This window comes from Lupinus angustifolius, chromosome LG11, assembly GCF_001865875.1.
Source record: "Lupinus angustifolius cultivar Tanjil chromosome LG11, LupAngTanjil_v1.0, whole genome shotgun sequence".
Classification (NCBI taxonomy): domain Eukaryota; kingdom Viridiplantae; phylum Streptophyta; class Magnoliopsida; order Fabales; family Fabaceae; genus Lupinus; species Lupinus angustifolius.
The window spans coordinates 11,751,541-11,758,866 of record NC_032019.1 but is presented as its reverse complement, the minus strand read 5'-3'; the positions used below and the strand labels follow the sequence as shown (position 1 = coordinate 11,758,866).

The 7,326-nt window shown below is 36.8% G+C and overlaps 1 pseudogene; it reads left to right on the top strand.

Moving 5' to 3' along the window:
- LOC109359724 lies at positions 559-3,533 on the top strand (annotated as a pseudogene).

Below are 7,326 nucleotides of genomic sequence, written 5' to 3'. Positions count from 1 at the left end.
TTTTGTGGTGGTGATCATGTCAGTGGTCATTGTTCAATGCATATCAACAGACCAGAAGAGGAAGTTCAATATGTCAATAATCCACCTCGTCAGGGTAATTTCCCCAACAACCCTTCGTTCAACAACCAGTTCTCACAGGGGTGGAGGGGAAATCAGAATCAGAATCACAATTTTGGGTGGAGGCAAGAAGCTGGACCATCTAACCGACAACCACCATATCAGTCTTCATATCAACAAGGTCAACATCCACCAATGCATGAGCGACAAACAAAATTAGAGGAAACATTAGAGAAATTCATGCAGGTTTCTATTTCCAATCAGAAAAGTTCAACAACCAGTTCTCACAGGGGTGGAGGGGAAATCAGAATCAGAATCACAATTTTGGGTGGAGGCAAGAAGCTGGACCATCTAACCGACAACCACCATGTCATTCTTCATATCAGCAAGGTCAACATCCACCAATGCATGAGCGACAAACAAAATTAGAGGAAACATTAGAAAAATACTGACGCATCCATCAGGAATCTAGAGACTCAAGTGGGTCAGTTGGCCAAGCAAATGGCAGAGCAGAATGCAGACAGACAGCAATTTTCCGCTAACACTCAGACCAACCCGAAAGAGCACTGCAAATCTATCACTACCAGAAGTGGTAAGGTTATTGGTAAAAGCATTGGCGAGAATTTAGCTGTTGAGCAAGAAGTATTGCGTAGAAATGAAGTCGGAACATCCGAAAAAGTAAACAGAGATATACATAAAGGTAAGGAGGTAGAACATGAGGAAGGTGATATTACTACAACTGTTACAAGGGAGAACGATGATGAAAATAAAACTGAATTACCTCAGTTGAAGGATCTCCCTTATCCAAAACGTCCTTCCAAGAAAGATAAAGAGCGCCAGTATGCGAGATTCTTAGCTTTATTCAAGAATCTCCAGATCAACATTCCTTTTATGGAAGCTATGGAACAAATGCCTGTTTATGCAAAATTCATGAAGGATTTGTTGACAAAGAAAAGAAAAATGTCAGAAGAAACTGTAACATTGGAAGCAGGGTGCAGTGCTATATTTCAGAAGTCTTTGCCTGCAAAGACTAAAGATCCAGGCAGTTTCACAATACCAGTCACAATCGGTGAGTTATCTGTGGGAAAGGCGCTGCTTGACTTGGGGGCTAGCATTAATCTTATGCCCCTTTCAATGCTGAGACGGATTGGGGAGTTAGAGATCAAGCCTACCAGAATGACATTGCAACTTGCGGATCGATCTGTTAAGTACCCATATGGACTGGCTGAGGATGTTTTGGTAAAAGTTGATGGGTTAGTCTTTCCTGTCGACTTTGTTATCATGGATATTGAAGAGGATAAGGAAGTTCCTCTAATTCAGGGTAGACCTTTCATGAAAACTGCAAGGATCATTATTGATGTTGATGACGGTAAGCTGAAGGTTAGAGTGGAGGACCAAGAAGTCAACTTTAATGTGTTTGAAGCTATGCAGCATCCAAGAGATAAACAACATTGCTTTCGTGTGGATGTCATTGAGAACTTATTTTTTCTTGATGACATTCATATGAAGAACACTAATCCCTTAGAAAAGGTATTGATGGGAGAGCTGGAAGGCAACAGTCCTATAGAGGATAAATTAATGAAGTCACATTTGGCAGAGTTGGATGCATCTCGCAAGGTTACATCTGATCAGAGTCATGTAGAGAAGTTGGGTAAAGATCAAAGTTCTGAAATTCCAAAGGTGGAGCTAAAACAACTACCTGTGCACTTGAAATATGTATTTTTGGAAGACGGAGGTCAGAAACCGGTGATTATCAGCAGCACCTTATCCTTTACAGAAGAACAACAAGTTATTGAGGTGCTCAAGAAAAATGCTGGTGCAATTGGGTGGACATTGGCTGATCTACATGGAATCAGTCCATCCTATTGCATGCATAAAATTCACATGGAAGATGACTATAAACCGGTAGCACAACCGCAGAGACGTCTTAACCCAACCATGAAGGAAGTGGTTAAAAAAGAAGTGATTAAACTATTGGATGCTGGGATGATTTATCCTATATCTGATAGTAAGTGGGTGAGTCCGGTTCAGGTAGTCCCAAAAAAAGGGGGTATGACTGTCATTAGGAATGAAAAGGATGAATTAATTCCTACTAGAACGGTCACTGGTTGGCGCATGTGCATCGATTATCGAAAATTGAATCAAGCCACTCGGAAAGATCACTTCCCTCTGCCATTTATGGATCAGATGATTGAGCGACTAGCTGGTCAAGCATATTATTGTTTCTTGGATGGGTATTCAGGCTACAATCAGATCACTGTGGATACAGAGGACCAGGAGAAGACAGCTTCACATGTCCTTTTGGTATATTCGCTTACAGGAAGATGCCATTTGGACTGTGCAATGCACCATCAACATTTCAACGGTGCATGTTAGCTATCTTTTCTGACCTGGTGGAACAATGCATTGAAGTTTTCATGGATGACTTCTCGGTCTTCAGGTCGTCATTTGAGAGTTGTTTAGCAAATCTGGACATCGTTCTTCAACGATGTGTTGAAACAAATTTGGTGTTGAATTGGGAGAAGTGTCACTTCATGGTGACTGAGGGGGTAGTTCTGGGACACAAAATCTCGTCCCGAGGCATCGAAGTTGACAAGGCTAAGATTGAGGTCATCAAGGACCTTCCACCACCACTTAATGTCAAGGGAATTCGGAGTTTCCTTGGACATGCAGGTTTGTATAGAAGATTTATTAAAGATTTTTCTAAAATTGCAAAGCCACTCAGTAATCTTCTTAACAAAGATACTGCTTTTCATTTTGATGCTGAGTGCGCTAATGTTTTTGAAACTTTAAAACAAAAACTGATTTCTGCTCTTGTTATAGTAGCACCCGACTGGCACCTTGATTTTGAACTAATGTGTGATGCTAGTGATTATGCAGTAGGGGCGATACTAGGACAGCGAAGATCTAAAGTGTTCCATGCCATACATTATGCTAGTAAGGTGTTGAATGAAGCACAAATCAATTATGCCACCACTGAAAAGGAATTACTAGCCATAGTGTATGCTTTGGAAAAATTTAGATCATACTTGATTGGGTCAAAAGTGGTCATTTATACTGACCATGCTGCTATAAAATATTTGCTAACCAAATCGGATTCCAAGCCGAGATTGTTGCGTTGGGTGTTATTGTTGCAGGAATTTGATTTAGTGATCAAGGACAAAAAGGGCAGTGAGAATTGTGTAGTGGATCACCTGTCACGGTTAGTAAATCAGGAGGTAACAGAGAAAGAATCAGAGGTGGTGGAGGAGTTCCCGGATGAGAAGCTTCTCTCGATTCAAGAAAGGCCATGGTTTGCTGACATGGCCAATTTCAAAGCTGTAGGGGTCCTCCCTGAAGAATTTACCTGGCATCAAAAGAGGAAGTTCTTGCGGGATTCTAGGCATTTTGTGTGGGACGACCCTCATCTTTTTAAGACTGGGTCGGATGGAGTACTGAGGAATTTTGTGTGGGACGACCACTTATATGTTATTTAATTATGGTCACGATATCTTGTCGATGAATTATATATTGATAAATGGTGAGTTTATGATATTGTTTGGGAATAAGTGATGTTTACATTATATAGGTTGATTAGATAATCGTTTATGAGAACAATTGATGAGTTTGTTATATTACTCGTGTGGATTGGATAATTGTTTATATATGAACTGCTTTTCATATCTGAGTGTAATATTCTGAGTAAGTCCACGCCGTCAATGAATTATATTCGTTAGATGTCTTACTCTCTCTATTTCTCTTCTTTTCTATTGCTTGCTTTTCAGACGTGTGCTCGTCAAGTAGACAGCTTTGCTCGGATTTGGAGCTACCCGTCCGTGATGTTCTAGGAGGGGGCATGCGAAATTGAGGAGAGGCAGTACCCTAGCTTTGGAGTTAGCCACTAGGAGTTGCTTATCATTTTGTGACTTTTGAAACACTGACGGCTTCAGCTTGTTCATGTCTTTGTTTAGTGTCTGTTGGCGATGATTAATATTTCTGCCCTTTCTTGTTGGATATGTATATTAAGTACTTATGATCTTTTATATCTATGAAGATGTTATTCAGGAAATTGTGAATCAGGTTAAGTTATCATTCGATAACGATAAGTTGATTTTCCGCATTCGAGTTACTTAAAGTGATGTCCCAGAAAAGGAAGGTTTTTAAAAGGAAACAATTTTATATCATCAATTAAAAAAAAAATTTACCCATTTTTCCGCATCATTTTTTAGAAGTATTTTTCGGGGCGTTACATGTGTCCAACATAGGACACACCCACACACACGCATACACACACGCACACGCACACCCACACGCACACACACGCGCGCACGCACACACAGACACACTCACACACACGCGCACACTCACACACACACACACTCACACGCACACGCACACGCACATGCACACGCACACACGCACACACATACACAGAGAGATATATATCGAGTTAGCTCATGAACCAAACTATCCATCTCAAGTTCGGCTCATTTATTTAACGAGCTCAATTTCCAGTTCAAGTTCGGCTCATTTGGTTCATGAACCAAGTTTATCGAGCTAAATAACGAATCGAGTTTCGAACGAATACGAAATTGGTTCGGTTCACTGCCAGTCCTAGTTAAAGACTTGGAGATGAACCGCTTCTCTAATGTCTCTCATACCTCTATTGGTGACGTCAAATCCATAACATGATACATCACCTCATTTAATACATAGAGTCGTATGGTTCCTCCTAAGGGTGTAAAAGTTCGGTTCGTTTCATTTTTGATGCAATTTAATGATCGAACCGAACACAAAGATATGGTTCGGTTCTACTTGATTAATGATAAGTTTTATTTAGGAACCAAACTATTCATTAATGGTTCGGTTCGGTTCCACCGTTTTTCAACTTATTTAAAAAAATTCTTTAAGAAATAATTGAACAAAATTTGTAAAGCATAGAGTCAACTAACTGAATACTAAACACATCAATAATAAGGTATTCAGTATTAATTCAATACTCTTTCTAGTGAAACAATAATAATTCAATAATTCAACACACTACAAACTTGAAATTTTAGTCCACAAAATTTTCGACAATATCCTACAAAATTTAAGAATGACAAACTTTGTACCAATTCTTTAATCCAATAGTAACACCTACTAGTACACATCATCAGTAATGTCCTCAAGTTCTTTCTGTATTTTCTTTTAGTTCTCTAATTTCTATTTATTTAATTTCATTACTGGATAGTGACACAATGTACACTAGTTTTTTAGTTTTCTTTCTATTTTCTCAACATGTAGTAGAGATAATAGATATTTAGATTTGTTTACTAATTTATTTTTTCTATTTGCCTCTTATTTATAGCCTATATGTATTAATAATCATAATTTTTTAATCATATTTTATCTCCTAACTTTAAATCATAATCATCTAAATATATATATAAAATTATTTTTTAATATGCAGTTTGGTTCAGTTCTAACGGTTCCAAAATTTCCAAAACCGTGAACTGAACTTAAATGGATCCAAATAAAAAAAACTGAACCGAACCGCAGAACCGAAGCGAACCGCATTTTGTGGTTCGTTTGGTTCGGTTCCATCGGTTTCGCGGTTTAAACCGGAACGCTTACACCCTTAGTTCCTGCAGCCTTCTCCTTCAACTCTTCCTAATCTAGTTGATCCATACCATCTTGTTTATTCTCACACAGTGCCTTTGATAGACCTTATTGAGCTAACACATCCTTAACTCTCCTTTGTGACAATCCAAAATTACCAGTTCCATCAAACTTCCCCACCTGGAATTTGACACTTGGGTTAAGAGCCATATGATACTAATTGTTGGGAACAATTGAGCAATCAAATAGTAAAAGAGTAGAGATAAGAGAATAACAGAAGGAATTTAGTAACAATGTTTGGTCAATTGTGCCTACGTACCCGAGAGCGTTGAGAAGCTACCACTATGTATTAGGGAATTAGGATTTGTGTTTAGCTATTCTTCTCCCTGTTTAATACATTAGGCTTACATAACATAAATATATAGCCCTCTACCCTAACCCCTTTATCTTAGCCCAAACCCATAACTTATATTGTTGTTATCTAGAGATTTGAGTCATTGCAGAATGATGATAAGTGTGTCTTGTTTAAATAATTACATATTCTAAGACTGACACTCATCTTCTTAAAAATAAAAGTAACTAAATTGGATTTAATTATAATTCCTTTAAGTTGTTCCACCTTTCTTGTTGAAAGTGACATTTGGAGTAGAGCTTCCGGAGAGTGTTACCAAAGTGCATTTGTGGAAGAGGCAATTTTAAACCATTCAAAATACAATAGTGGGTTTTCAAGTGTGTGTTTAAAATTAATAAGATACATATACATGTAGGCAAATGTCAATTTCAGATACACATGAGATGTTGGTCTAGTGAGATCCTCATTTATTGTACTATGTCAAAGATTAAATGTTTGATTTCTGAACATGACTATTGTTAGGAAGAACAACCATACAACCTAAAATGAATTAGTTAATTATCCGTATGGTAAAAGGATCGATATCCTTAATTATACCAAAATGTCAATTTCAGATACCAACAATACCTTAATATTGGGTGGCTGCAATGTAAATGCTCAAAATGAAATGGATTGAATGTGCGTGTAGGGTAAGTAATGAAAATACTTTGGCGATAGATTTGGGGTATTGATTTCTTTGCCCACTAACCATGCCTCTTTCTTCTTTTATTAGAAACTAGTAGGATACCCATGCATTTGCACGTGTGTTTTATTGGTGGTAGAAATTTAAAGAATTAAATTTCAAAGTTGTATAATAAAAGAGAAAGAAAATATTGTTATGTTGTAATATTGTGTAAATAATTAACATATTTTATGATAAATATCATGGAGTATAACCTTAGCTTTGTTAGTTTGTTTTAAACTCATAAAGTTGAAATAAATGACACATTAGAGTTTAGAAAAAATAATAATAATGTAGTATATGAATATTAAAATAAAAGTAAAATACATGTTATAGGTTTTGGAAAAGTTTCTTATAAATAATATTTGTTGTTGACATTAGAGTTTTACCATCATTATCATATATTAATATCTTCCATCTTTTTTTACTTTGTACACTTTAAATTGCCATATATAATTGTGTGAAAACTATATTTTTACTTCTTTTTTTACTTCACTTATACCTTGACTTAATGTGTCACAATATTGAATTTCCTGAAAACTATATTTGAAAAAAGTAGAATCAAAGTTATAATTCTACATTCAAATGTTAATTTTATAAATATTTGTTTGTAAAT